This window comes from Lagenorhynchus albirostris, chromosome 5, assembly GCF_949774975.1.
Source record: "Lagenorhynchus albirostris chromosome 5, mLagAlb1.1, whole genome shotgun sequence".
NCBI classification, from domain to species: Eukaryota; Metazoa; Chordata; class Mammalia; order Artiodactyla; family Delphinidae; genus Lagenorhynchus; species Lagenorhynchus albirostris.
This window is the reverse complement of record NC_083099.1, coordinates 144433218-144447916: the sequence shown is the minus strand read 5'-3', so window position 1 is coordinate 144447916 and position 14699 is coordinate 144433218.

The window sequence follows — 14699 nt, the reverse complement described above, 5'->3', positions numbered from 1 at the left end:
GTAGTTTTTTGAGGAACCTCCATACTGTTCTCCATAGTGGCTGTAGCAATTTACATTCCCACCAACAGTGCAAGAGGGTTTCCTTTTCTCCACACCCTTTCCAGCATTTATTGTTTGTAGATTTTTTGATGATGGCCATTCTGACCGGTGTGAGATGATATCTCATTGTAGTTTTGATTTGCATTTCTCTAATGATTAATGACATTGAGCATTCTTTCGTGTGTTTGTTGGCAGTCTGTATATCTTCTTTGGAGAAATGTCTGTTTAGGTCTTCTGCCCATTTTTGGATTGGGTTGTTTGGGTTTTTTTTATATTGAGCTGCATGAGCTGTTTGTAAATTTTGGAGATTAATCCTTTGTCTGTTGCTACATTTGCAAATATTTCCTCCCATTCTGAGGACTGTCTTTTCAGCTCGTTTATGGTTTCCTTTGCTGTGCAAAAGCTTTTAAGTTTCATTAGGTCTCATTTGTTTATTTTTGTTTTTATTTCCATTTCTCTAGGAGGTGGGTCAAAAAGGATCTTGCTGTGATTTATGTCATAGAGCATTCTGCCTATGTTTTCCTCTAAGAGTTTGATCGTTTCTGGCCTTACATTTAGGTCTTTAATCCATTTTAAGCTTATTTTTGTGTACGGTGTTAGGGAGTGTTCTAATTTCATACTTTTACATGTAGCTATCCAGTTTTCCCAGCACCACTTATTGAAGAGGCTGTCTTTTCTCCATTGTATATTCTTACCTCTTTTATCAAAAATAAGGTGACCATAGGTGTGCGGGTTTATCTCTAGGCTTTCTATCCTGTTCCATTGATCTATATTTCTGTTTTTGTGCCACTACCATACTGTCTTGATTACTGTACATTTGTAGTATAGTCTGAAGCCAGGGAGCCTGATTCCTCCAGCTCCATTTTTCTTTATCAAGATTGCTTTGGCTATTTGGGGTCTTTTGTGTTTCCATACAAATTGTGAAATGTTTTGTTCTATGAAAAATGTCATTGGTAGTTTGATAAAGATTGCATTGAATCTGTAGATTGCTTTGGGTAGTAAAGTCATTTTCACAATGCTGATTCTTCCAATCCAAGAACATGGTATATCTCTCCATCTGCTTGTATCATCTTTAATTTCTTTCATCAGTGTTTTATAGTTTTCTGCATACAAGTCTTTTTCTCCCTAGGTAGGTTTATTCCTAGGTATTTTATTCTTTTTGTTGCAATGGTAAATGGGAGTGTTTCCTTGATTTCTCTTTCAGAATTTTCATCATTAGTCTATAGGAATGCAAAAGATTTCTGTGCATTAATTTTGTATCCTGCTACTTTACCAAATTCATTGATTAGCTCTAGTAGTTTTCTGGTAGCATCTTTAGGATTCTCTATGTATAGTATCTCGTCATCTGCAAATGGTGACATCTTTACTTCTTCTTTTCAGATTTGGATTCCTTTTATTTCTTTTTCTTCTCTGATTGCTGTGGCTAGGATTTCCAAAACTATGTTGAATAATAGTGGTGAGAGTGGAACCACCTTGTCTTCTTCCTGATCTTAGTGGAAATGGTTTCAGTTTTTCACCATTGAAAACGATGTTGGCTGTGGGTTGGTCCTATATAGCCTTTATTATGTTGAGGTAAGTTCCCTCTATGCCTACTTTCTGCAGGGTTTTTATCATAAATGGGTGTTGAATTTTGTCAAAAGCTTTTTCTGCATCTATTGAGATGATCATATGGTTTTTCTGCTTCATTTTGTTAGTATGGCTTATCACATTGATTGATTTGCATACACTGAAGAATCCTTGCATTGCTGGAATAAACCCCACTTGATCATGGTGTATGATCCTTTTAATGTGCTGTTGGATTCTGTTGGTTAGTGTTTTGTTGAGGATTTTTGCATCTATGTTCATCAGTGATATTGGCCTGTAGTTTTCTTTCTTCGTGTCATCTTTGTCTGCTTTTGGTATCAGGGTGATGGTGGCCTCGTAGAATGAGTTTGGGAGTGTTCCTCCCTCTGCTGTATTTTGGAAGGGTTTGAGAAGGATAGATGTTAGCTCTTTTATAAGTGTTTGATAGAATTTGCCTGTGAAGCCATCTGGTCCTGGACCTTTGTTTGTTGGAAGATTTTTAATCACAGTCTCAATTTCCGTGCTTGTGATTGGTCTGTTTGTATTTTCTATTTCTTCCTGGTTCAGTCTCAAAAGGTGTTTTTCTAAGAGTTTGTCCATTTCTTCCAGGTTGTCCATTTTATTGGCATATAGTTGCTTGTAGTAACCTCTCATGATCTTTTGTATTTCTGCAGTGTCATTTGTTACTTCTCCTTTTTCATTTCTAATTCAATTGATTTGAGTCTTCTCCCTTTTTTTCTTGATGAGTCTGGCTAATGGTTTATCAATTTTGTTTACCTTCTCAAAGAACCAGCTTTTAGTTTTATTGATCTTTACTATTGTTTCCTTCATTTCTTTTCCATTTATTTCTGATCTGACCTTTATGATTTCTTTCTTTCTGCTAACTTTGGGGTTCTTTTGTTATTCTTTCTCTAATTGCTTTAGGTGTAAGGTTAGGTTGTTTGTTTGAGATGTTTCTTGTTTCTTGAGGTAGGATTGTATTGCTATAAACTTCTCTCTTAGAACTGTTTTTGCTGCATCCCATAGGTTTTGGGTCATCATGTTTTCATTGTCATTTTTTCCTAGGTATTTTTTGATTTCCTCTTTGATTTCTTCAGTGATCTCTTTGTTATTAAGTAGTGTATTGTTTAGCCTCCATGTGTTTGTATTTTTTACAGATTTTTTCCTGTAATTGATATCTAGTCTCATAGCGTTGTGGTCGGAAAAGATACTTGATAAGATTTCAATTTTCTTAAATTTACCAAGTCTTGACTTGTGACCCAAGATATGATCTATACTGGACAATGTTCCATGAGCACTTGAGAAGAAAGTGTAATCTGTTATTTTTGGATGGAATATCCTATAAATATCAATTAAGTCCATCTTGTTTAATGTATCATTTAAAGCTTGTGTTTCGTTATTTATTTTCATTTTGGATGATCTGTCCATTGGTGAAAATGGGTTGTTAAGTCCCCTACTATGATTGTGTTACTGTCAATTTCCCCTTTTATGGCTGTTAGTATTTGCCTTATGTATTGAGGTGCTCCTACGTTGGGTGAATAAATATTACAGTTGTTATATCTTCTTCTTGGATTGATCCCTTGATCGTTATGTTGTGTCCTTCTTTGTCTCTTGTAAAAGTCTTTGCTTTAAAGTCTATTTTGTCTGATATGAGGATTGCTATTCCAGCTTTCTTTTGATTTCCATTTGCATGGAATATCTTTTTCCATCCCCTCACTTTCAGTCTGTATGTGTACCTAGGTCTGAAGTGGATCTCTTGTAGACAGCCTATATACAGGTCTTGTTTTTGTATCCATTCAGCCAGTCTATGTCTTTTGGTTGGAGCACTTAATCCATTTACATTTAAGGTAATTATCGATATGTATGTTCTTATTCCCATTTTCTTAATTGTTTGGGGTTTGTTATTGGAGGTCTTTTCCTTCTCTTGTGTTTCTTGCCCAGAGAAGTTCCTTTAGCATTTGTTGTAGAGCTGGTTTGGTGGTGCTGAATTCTCTTAGCTTTTGTTGCCTGTAAAGGTTTTAATTTCTCCATCAAATCTGAATGAGATCCTTGCTGAGTAGATTAGAGTAATCTTGGTTGTAGGTTTTTCCCTTTCATCACTTTAAATATGTCCTTCCACTCCCTTCTGGCTTGCAGAGTCTCTGCTGAAATATCAGCTGTTAACCTTATGGGGATTCCCTTGTATGTTACTTGTTGTTTTTCCCTTGCTGCTTTTAATATTTTTTCTTTGTATTTAATTTTTGATAGTTTGATTAATATGTGTCTTGGTGTGTTTCTCCTCGGATTTATCCTGTATGGGACTCTCTGCATTTCCTGGACTTGACTATTTCCTTTCTTATATTAGGGAAGTTTTCAACTATAATCTCTTCAAATATTTTCTCAGTCCCTTTCTTTTTCTCTTCTTCTTCTGGGACCCCTATAATTCAAATGTTGGTGCATTTAATGTTGTTCCAGAGGTCTCTAAGACTGTCCTCAATTCTTTTCATTCTTTTTTCTTTATTCTGTTCTGCAGTAGTTATTTCCACTATTTTGTCTTCCAGATCACTTATCATTTCTTCTGCCTCAGTTATTCTGCTATTGATTCCTTCTGGAGAATTTTTAATTTCATTTATTGTGTTGTTTGTCATTGTTTGTTTGTTTAGTTCTTCTAGGTCCTTGTTAAATGTTTCTTGTATTTTCTCCATTCTATTTCCAAGATTTTGGATCATCTTTACTATCATTACTCTGAATTCTTTTTCAAGTAGACTTCCTATTTCCTCTTCATTTGTTAGGTCTGGTGGGTTTTTATCTTGCTCCTTCATCTGCTATGTGTTTTTCTGTCTTCTCATTTTGCTTAACTTACTGTGTTTGGGGTCTCCTTTTGCAGGCTGCAGGTTTGTAGTTCCCGTTGTTTTTGGTGTCTGCCCCCAGTGGCTACAGTTGGTTCAGTGGGTTGTGTAGGCTTTCTGTTGGAGGGGACTGGTGCCTGTGTTCTGGTGGATGAGGCTGGATCTTGTCTTTCTGTTGGGCAGGACTATGTCTGGTGGTGTGTTTTGGGGTGTCTGTGACCTTATTATGATTTTAGGCAGCCTGTCTGCTAATGGTTGGGGTTGTGTTCCTGTCTTGCTAGTTGTTTGGCATAGGGTGTCCAGCACTGTAGCTTGCTGGTCATTGAGTGGAGCTGGGTCTTAGTGTTGAGATGGAGATCTCTGGGAGAGCTTTTGCTGTTTGGTATTACATGGAGCCAGGAGGTCTCTGGTGGACCAATGTCCTAAACTCGGCTCTCCAACTTCAGAGGCACAGACCTGACACCCGGCCGGAGCACCAAGACCCTGTCAGACACACAGCTCAGAAGAAAAGGGAGGAAAAAAGAAAGGAAGGAAGGAAGGAAGATAAAGAAAGAAGGAAAGAAAAAGAAAGAAAAGAAAAAAAGAAGTTATTAAAATAAAAAATAATTATTAAAAAAATTTTTAAGTAATTAAAAAAAAGAAAGAAGAGAGCAACCAAATGAAAAAACAAATCCACCAATGATCACAAGCGCTAAAAGCTATACTAAAACAAACAACAAAAATATGGACAGACATAACCCTAGGACAAATGGTAAAAGCAAAGCTATACAGACAAAATCACACACAGAAGCATACACATACACACTCACAAAAAAAGAAAAAGAAAAAATATATATGTATATATATTTTTAAAAAATGGAGGAAGAGAGCAACCAAATCAATAAACAAATCTACCCGTGATAATAAAACTAAATACTAAACTAAGATAAACATAAAACCAGAAAAAAATTAGATGCAGAAAGCAAACCCCAAGTCTACAGTTGCTCCCAAAGCCCACTGCCTGAATTTTGGGCTGATTCGTTGTCTATTCAGGTATTCCACAGATGCAGGTACATCACGTTGATTGTGGAGCTTTAATCTGCTGCCCCTGAGGCTGCTGGGAGGGATTTCCCTTTCTCTTCTTTGTTCGCACAGCTCCCGGGGTTCAGCTTTGGATTTGGCCCCGTCTCTGCGGGTAGGTCGCCGGAGGGCGTCTGTTCTTCACTCAGACAGGACGGGGTTAAAGGAGCCGCTGATTCGGGAGCTCTGGCTCACTCGGGTCAGGGAGACTGAGGGGCATGGAGTGCGCGGTGAGCCTGCGGTGGCAGAGGCCGGCATGACGTTGCACCAGCCTGAGGTGCACCATGCGTTCTCCCGGAGAAGTTGTCCCTGGATCCCGGGACCCTGGCAGTGGCGGGCTGCACAGGGTCCCCAGAAGGGGGGTGTGGATAGTGACCTGTGCTCGCACACAGGCTTCTTGGTGGCAGCAGCAGCAGCCTTAGCGTCTCATGCCCGTCTCTGGGGTCCGCGCTTTTAGCCGCGGCTCGCGCCCGTCTCTGGAGCTCCTTTAAGCGGCGCTCTTAATCCCCTCTCCTCACGCACCAGGAAACAAAGAGGGAAGAAAAAGTCTCTTGCCTCTTCGGCAGGTCCAGACTTTTCCCCGGACTCCCTCCCGGCCAGCCGTGGCGCACTAACCCCCTGCAGGCTGTGTTCACGCCGCCACCCCCAGTCCTCTCCCTGCGCTCCTCAACTCCTCTCCCTGCGCTCCTCAACTCCCAGCCCCGCCCGCCCCGGTGGGTGAGCAGACAAGCCTCTCGGGCTGGTGCGTGCCGGTCGGCCCTGATCCTCTGTGCGGGAATCTCTCCGCTTTGCCCTCTGCACCCCTGTTGCTGTGCTCTCTTCCGCGGCTCCGAAGCTCCTCCCCTCCGCCACCCGCAGTCTCCGCCCGTGAAGGGGCTTCCTGGTGTGCGGAAACCTTTCCTCCTTCACGGCTCCCTCCCACTGGTGCAGGTACCATCCCTATTCTTTGTCTCTGTTTATTCTTTTTTCTTTTGCCCTAGCCCAGTACGCGGGGAGTTTCTTGCCTTTTGGGAGGTCTGAGGTCTTCTGCCCGTGTTCAGTGGGTGTTCTGTAGGAGTTGTTCCACGTGTAGATGTATTTCTGGTGTATCTGTGGGTAGGAAGGCGATCTCCACATCTCACTCCTCCGCCATCTTGAAGGTCTCGCGAGGCTGAACTTTAAGACATCTCCGAGCAAATATCTTAACTGCTAAGCGCAGGCGGCACCGCCAGGATTATTAGAATTCATGTCGAAACCCCAAACTCCCACCCCTCCCCCGCCGCCAGAGCCTTCCATTCCCCTTCCCCCCAACCCCCCAAGACACATCCGTCCTTTCCCCTTGGCGACACCAATGCCTTGGATGGGCCTTGGTTACGTCCACAAGGCAGGACAGGAAGCGCCAGGCACCCACTGGGCTCACGGTGTCAGCACTGCGTGGCCGTGGCCTCTCCCGTAGGTGTCCCAGCGGAGGGGGTCACAGCCCCTGGGCTCCGGGCTGACACTGACTCGAGCATCACAGCAGGTCCCGGCTGAGCTAAAGGCTGCTCAGGGCCAGCCGGGCCCAGAGGAGGGTAGACGGAGCCTGTCCCTGGCCTCGGGCAGACGGGGACCTGGGCGCCCTCTCACCCACCGCAGGCATCGGGCCCCAGCCCCAGCCCCACGCTGGAACCTGCTGGTGGGCCTCCCTGGGGGGAAGTAAGGCACCAGACAGAGAGGGAGGGCCCTGCAGGAGGGGCTGACGGATGGATGGACGGGGCCTCGGGGGGTCTGTGCTGGGGGGACAGGGGCAAGCTAGATGCCTGGAGGTGAAGCCGGGCAGAGAGGAGTCCCAGGGCTGACCCCCTCAGTCCTGCTAGCTTTCAAAGGAACTTTCCTGACCTTCTCACGATCTAGGCTTTCCCAGGTTCCTGAGAGGAAGACAGAAAGTTGTGGTTTGCTGTAAGCCGTCTGGCTAGACAATGGAAATTCCACCCCTGTGGTCTCCGATGGGATAATTCTCAAAAGCCTCCAGGGGCCCAGATGGACCAGCTAGCTCTGGGGAATCCTCCCAGACCCAGACCCTCATCGTTCTGGGGGGCTTGGGGGTCCCAGCTCAGTGGGGTGGTGGCGGTGTGAGTGTAAATGCTGGAACCACGCCTCCCGGGAGTCCAGGCCCAGGCCTCCGTCTCCAGAAAGTTCCTACGTTCAGGACCCTGGTGCTCACTTTGCGCTCTTCTGTATCTGTAAAGCCAGGCGGCGCCTAAAGGCCACTGGATGCTGGCACCTCCGCCTCCTGTGCGTCTGGCTCCCGGGGGTCCATGGGCCTCTCTACTCAGTGCTCACCCCATCCTTCTAGAAGCGTGTTCTGCCAGCTTCTGTGGCTGAGCCATGAGTGCCCCCACGGGGAGAGGAGAGAGACATGGCGAGATGGAGAGAGAGAGAGAAAGTGAGGCGGGGCTGGGGGAGAAGCCAGGGGAACGGGGCAAGGGGAGGGAGACGGGGAGACAGACACACAGGGGAGTGGGGGTGTCAGGGGGCCCCCAGACTTCGTTCCTCTCTCCCACTCTGCCTGTTTGCTCTAGACCCCAGGACATTCTTCTCTTTTTAAAATTGAAGTAGAGTTGATTTACAATATTGCGTTAGTTTCAGGTGTACAGCAAAGTGATTCAGTTATGTATATAAATATATATATATATATAATTTTCCAGATTATTTTCCATTATAGGTTATTATATGATATTGAATATTGTTCCCTGGGTTATATAGTAAATCCTTGTTGTTATATATAGTAGTATGTATCTGTTAACCCCAAGTTCCTAATTTATCCCTCCCCCCACGCTTTGGTAACCATAAATCTGTTTTCTGTGAGTCTCTTTCTGTTTTGTATATAGATTCATTTGTATCATTTGTATTTGTCTTACTCTTTCTGACTTACTTCACTTAGTATGATATTGATAATTTCTAGGTCCATCCATGTTGCTGTAAATGCATTATTTCACTCTTTTTTATGGCTGAGTAGTGTTCCATTGTATATATGTACCACATCTTCTTTATCCATTCATCTGTTGATGGACATTTAGGTTGTTTCCATGTCTTGGCTACTGTGAATAATGCTGCTATGAACATAGGGGTACATATATATTTCTGAATTATAATTTTGTCTGGATATATAGCCAGGAGTGGGATTGCTGGACCAAACGGTAGCTCTATTTTTAGTTTTTTAAGGAAGCTCCGTACTGTTTTTCCACAGTGGCTTGCCAAGTTAACACTCCCACCAACACTGTAGGAGGGTTCCCTTTTCTCCAGCATTTATCATTTGTAGACTTTTTAATGATGGCCATTCTGACATGTGTGAGGTTGTACCTCATTGCAATTCCGGTTTGCATTTCTCTAACGATTAGCAATGTTGAGCATCTTTCCATGTTCCTCTTGGCCATTTGTATGTATTTCTTCTTTGGAGAAATGTCTATTTAGATCTTCTAATTGATATTGAGTTGTAGGAGTTGTTTGTATATTTTGGAAATTAACCCCTTGTCAGTCACATCGTTTGCAAATATTTTCTCCCATTCTCTAGGTTGTCTTTTTGTTTTGTTGAGGGTTTCCTTTGCTGTGCAAAAGCTTTTAAGTTTGATTAGGCAGGACATTCTTCCTTAACCTCGAGTCCCTGGGAGTTCAGGTCTGTCTTTGCAGCCAAGAGGCCTCACCAGTACGTGGAGGCTCAAAGAGCCATTGCCTGTGAACACCAGCCCCGCCATGCATTTGACAAGCGTTTAGCAGTGTTGGCTTTAATTACTGTATTCTAATATTTGATACAAATTCTATTTGATTGTGAAGTTGCCCCAGCACCCCGTGTCCCCTGGTCCTGTCTGGGGCTCTGGCTCTAAGCCCCTTTGGAGATATTGGCTCAGATGTGACTCTCCAGTCCAGAAGGTTCCCACAGACAAGGACTGTGATAAGAGCCTGGCCTGCTTTCTCCAGCTCTGGCTCTGCTCCAGCAGCTCCTGCCAGAAGCACGCTATCTTCCCCAAAGGAAACAGCTCAGGCCACGTGGTCTGCAGACCTGCCTCACCCCAGGCACTGACCACAGCTAACTGCACGCTCACACTGCTATCTGTTTCATCTTCTGAGACCTTGTTTGTATCATGGTTTTGCAGGGTGTTAACATCACTCAGTTACCCAGATGCTGGCCAGATTTTGAACTGGTTTTGGTAGACATAACCTATTATATCCTTCTTAAAAGCACCATTCTCAGCACATTTCCATCAATTAACAAAATTCAGAGAAGGGAACTTTTCGAGTAATTTTAGACAGGTTATTATTAAGAACATCTGTGTCATCTTTTTAAAATGTTCAGTAACCTCACGTTGACAATTTTTTTCCTCTGTGCCATCAGACACATTCTCTGCTGGATGTATAAGCTAAACTCTGGAATAAAGGTAACTTGGATAAGTGCTGAAAACCAAAGCGACTCGGTAATTATAGCAATTTTCCTTTCAAGTGCTGCTGGGCGGAACAGGCATTAATGTGAGAGCACCCGCAGAGCCCACTGGCTGCAGTTCACAATCAACCACTGTCCCTGTTACCAAATCTCACTCAGGAGACCTCGGGGGGCCACACCTGGGACCCACAAACTATCCCCAGAATGAAGGGAGAAAGGAGAAAAGAGAATGGGGGATTTAAAAACTATGAAACTATCATGTTCCAGTTTGTAGTGATAAATTTTAAAATCTAGACTAAGTGAATAATTTTCTTGGAAAATATAAAGCACAAAATTGACTCAATAGGAGTCAATAGGAGATCTGGTCATTCCAATGGTGGGGGGCACAGAAAAAAAAAGTAGCCACAATTTTATCCTTAAAAAGGCACCAGGCACAGGCAGTTTTATGTGTTTCCAAAACCTTTAAGGTATCATCTCTCTGCAAAGGAGGGACAGAATTTAGGAATGTAAGCCCTGGAGACCAGCTGCCGAGTTCTAATACCACATCCACCTCCTACCAGCAAGGTGACCTTGGGATGGCCACTGGAACGCTCTGTGCCTCAGTTTCCCCCTCTGTCAACTGGACGTGAAAATAGTGCCTAATTCATAGTGTTGACCTGAAGGTTATTAACTCATGTAAAATATATACAAATGCCCCTATTGCAGAGTAAGAGCTCTATACAGATGAATTGTTATGAAGAGTTAACGTTATTCCGAGGCACAGAAAAGCCAAAAGCATCACAGTTTCTTCTATATAGCTAGTCAAAACCCTGCAAAAACAATGGTGGGGATCACAGACACACACATGTCAATAGGGACACAAGATTTATAAAGGGACGGAATTACTCTAAATAAAAGCATCGACAGAATCCAATACAGGAGCAAGTAAAGCTTATCTCAGGATTGCAAGGATGAGTCGACATTATAAAATCTGTTAGTTCAATTTGCTACATTAAGAGATGAAAAAGAAGAAAATCCTCCATCACCTCAAAAGAGAGTCAGTCCCCCCAAAAGCATTTGGCACCAGTTAACATTCTTTACTGAATTTCAAGCATACACAACTGCAAGATCTTCAGGAAGCCAAGAATGGGAGGAAAATTCCTCGACCTCTAACAAACACTGTGCTTAATACATTAGAACAGGGGTCAGAAAGCTTCTATAAAGGGTCAGATAGCAAACATTTTAGGTTTAGGGGGCCACATGGTCACTGTCCCAACTATGTGACATCACTGTTACAGCACAAAGCATTAGACAATATGCAAATGAGTGCACGTGGCTCTGTGCCAATAAAACTTTATTTAGAAAGAGAAACTACCAACTGTGGGCTGGATTTGGCCTCTCGGCCATAGTTTACAGACCCGTGCATTAGAGCCATTCACGTTACAGTCAGAAACAAAAGAAAGATACTGGATTTCATGTTAGAGTCCTAGTGAATATAATAATACCAGAATATATACGTGAAGTACAAACACTAGAAAGGCAGAGACACAAATATAATTGTTTGCATAATGATATGACTATTTGTCTAGAAAATGCAAAACAATCAACTGGCAAACCATCAGAATCAAAAGTGGCCAATTTTAAGGTCAACTTACAAAAACAATAGCATTTATTAAAACGGCAGTATGTAATTATAACCTTTCATGAGAAAAAGGGTCCTATTTGTAATAGCAACAAAACCCAGGAATAAACCAAGAAATGAGCAATTCTGACTTAAAAGAAAACTAGAAACGTTGCTGAAGTTCTAAACCAGTGGCCAGACAGACCCCTTCCTGAGCAGGGCTCCCTGTCACACCAATGTCAGTTTTCTAAATTGTGCCCCCACACTCAGCGTGATCCCAATAAAACTGCCAACAGGGTTGGTTTGAAACAGCTAATTCTAAACTTCACGTGGAAGAGAAAATGTGCAAGGTCCATTGAGACATATTTTTAAAACGACATGAGAAGGAACTTGCTGTAAAAACCATCGTAATTCACGCACTGTCATTGTGCAGAAATGGACACATTGGTCAGCATTGAAGGACCAGAGACTGAACCACGTTTGTGGGAAGTTAGCTCATGACGAAGGTAGCGGTTCACGTCGGTGAAGAAAGGATACCTTTTTCAGTGAATGACGATGTGACAATTGCCGGTGCGTCTGAAAAAAGAAAATGATAAACCCCAGCAGCACACAGGGCCCATGCTGAAGGCGCCCTTCCTCACGGCCCCTGGCAGCTTCTCCACTTCTTGCCCAAGCTTGGAACCTAAGGTGAGCCTGGACCTCCAGCACCTATAGAGACAAGGCTGAGCAGGGGTGGGGACACGACCTGATGGAGAAGGGAGATTGATGGGGGGACACGGGGATGCGATGGCGGGTTACCACGACACCAGACAGTGACAGCCACTCCATCTGGGGTGAGGAGGGAACAGAGGGAAGGAATGGGGACCATAGTGGGGGTCACCTGGGGGGTCTGGGGGGGACTGTGTCTCAGCTGCAATGATTAGGCCAGGGGGTCTTGGGACAAAGGCCCCTCCACCCCCTGTCCAAGTTCTCAAGGGCTGGTCTAAAAGCCGCCCCCCAAAGTCCACCCTCTGAGTTTCTGGAACTCAGCTGGAAGAATATGCAATCCAGGCCAGACCCAGAGTCCAAGCCACACAGGGCAGGGGTCACGTGGAGCTGTCACCCCATGCTCTGCGGTAGGGCCTCCTCGAAGATCCCCGCTCTGCCTCATTCCAAGGAGGAGCCCCAGACCGCCCTCCTGGCTCTGCCTGTGCTTCCGCTGACACAATCATCTGAGAGAACCCCACCCTCCCAACGTAAATAAGCAGGCTGTTAGAGAAAACAAATTACGCACTTTTTGACATTTGCCGGTGTTTTTATCCCAGAAAGGCTGTAGGACAAATTCTCACAGTCCCCTGTCCCCCACCACCTGGTAGCCCTCTGCTTGGGGGAGACACGGTTTCCCACTGCTGCAGCCCACCTCCCAGCTGGGCCGTAGGGAGGCTCCCATGCAGACACAGATGTTTTCGGGGTCCTGCCCCCCAGCAGAAAACCCACTCCTGAGGCCTGAACAGGGATCCAGAGCCAGAGCTGGGGACCCAGAACGTGACTAAATAACTTTCTGAGTCACCTGTGCTGGGGGTGACCAATTGCTGTTTCCATGAACTGACGTGGCGCAGCCTCTGTTTTGGGGGGACGTGACAGGCTGACTTTCACGCTGGGTCTAGCTTCCCCCGCCTGCACCCCAGGAAGGAGAGGCCCTTCCATCCCACGGAAAGGCCAGGTGGGGAACTCAGCTGGAAGAATATGCAATCCAGGCCGGACGGAGAGCACGAGCCAAACAGGGCAGATGTGAGCTGATCTCAGGAAGAGATATTTCCTGATCAACTGGCCAATAACACCAGCTATTCCACAACACCTGGTTCTTTCTAGCCCCCAGCCGGGGGGCTTCTGAGGCTGCAGCATCACCCCCAGGTGCAGCAGCCCTGCAGAGCGGCCAGCGGGACAGCACCTTGTCACGCTCTCACCATGGACCCCCGGGAAGCCCCGGGGCACCCTTCCTGCACGTGCTGTGAGCCGCCACCCTGGAGGGCAGGCCCCTCTGTGGGCAGGCCACCCAGGGATGCTGGGCCCACGTGCTGGCCACAGGAATCCACACGCCCCCAGGAAACCCCCGGCAGCCTCACAACTTGGTCACCTGGTGGCCTGGGTCACGCGGGCACCTCGGCTGTCCCACTAGGGAGGTCCTGGCAGGCGACCCCCAGGTGCTCCTGTTAAGAAATGCTTCTGGTACGTGGCCTATGGCCACAGAGCCCAACCCAGGAGCTGCCTGCCCGGAACTGACTCCGACAGCAGTCAGCTGCCCTGTGCCCGTCCAGGGACAAACGCCAGGACTGTTTCCAGGAATCGTGATGAGCAAGGGGGGCAGGATTCCACACTAAGTCCCGAAGCTCGTGACACGTGGATCTGGTAACTCACTCTGTGCCCTGGAAAGCATCGGTGAGAAATGTGTGTATTGGGGTGTCTGCGACCCCAGGAGAGCTGCTCCTCGGGATCCCGGGACCCTCCACCAAGCCTCAGGCTTCTCAGGGGCGGGGCCCAAACACCCAGTGTCCTCCGCGGGAGGAGGCTGCCCGTGTCCCGCGTCCAGGTTCACGTTCTCGTCACCGGCTGCCTATCCTGCTCCCGGCGCCCGGCCCTGCCTTGTTCCCACTGACCCTCGGCGCCCCTACCCCGTGCAGGGCCAGGCAGCCCTGAGGCTGCCCTTCCCCTGTCACCTTCTGCCCCCACCCCTGGGCTGCCTCCAGGTGGGCTGGGGGTGTTTGTGAACGTGGTCAAACTGCGGACACGACTAGACAAAGCTGGGGGGGGGTGCAGGGCACTGGGCTCCCCCCAAAGCACCATCTGCTCCCTTCTCTGAAAAAGGACCTCCCCCCACCACGGCCGTCTGCTCGGAGTAGGGTCCCCAACTCTGGGCAGGGACTCGCCCTGGAATCTGGTTTCCAGAAGAATCTCTCCAACCCCCTTTGGAGATTCCTAGCTCGGAGTTGCTCTTGTGTCTTCCCCACCAGTGCCGGGACCCAGGGTGCCCAGGGCTGACCCTTCTGAGACCTGGGGAGACGAGGCCCTGGGGCCCAGCAGGGGTCGAAGCACCGGCTTGAATAAGTGTGGCCCCGGAACTCACAGGACACACTTGCCTGGACCCCACGCCAAGGGCCTTCCTTCTCCCACCTCAGGTGTGGATCCTGGCCTCCTCTTTGCGGTCCGCTGACTGGGCCATGGGGCCTGGAGTAGC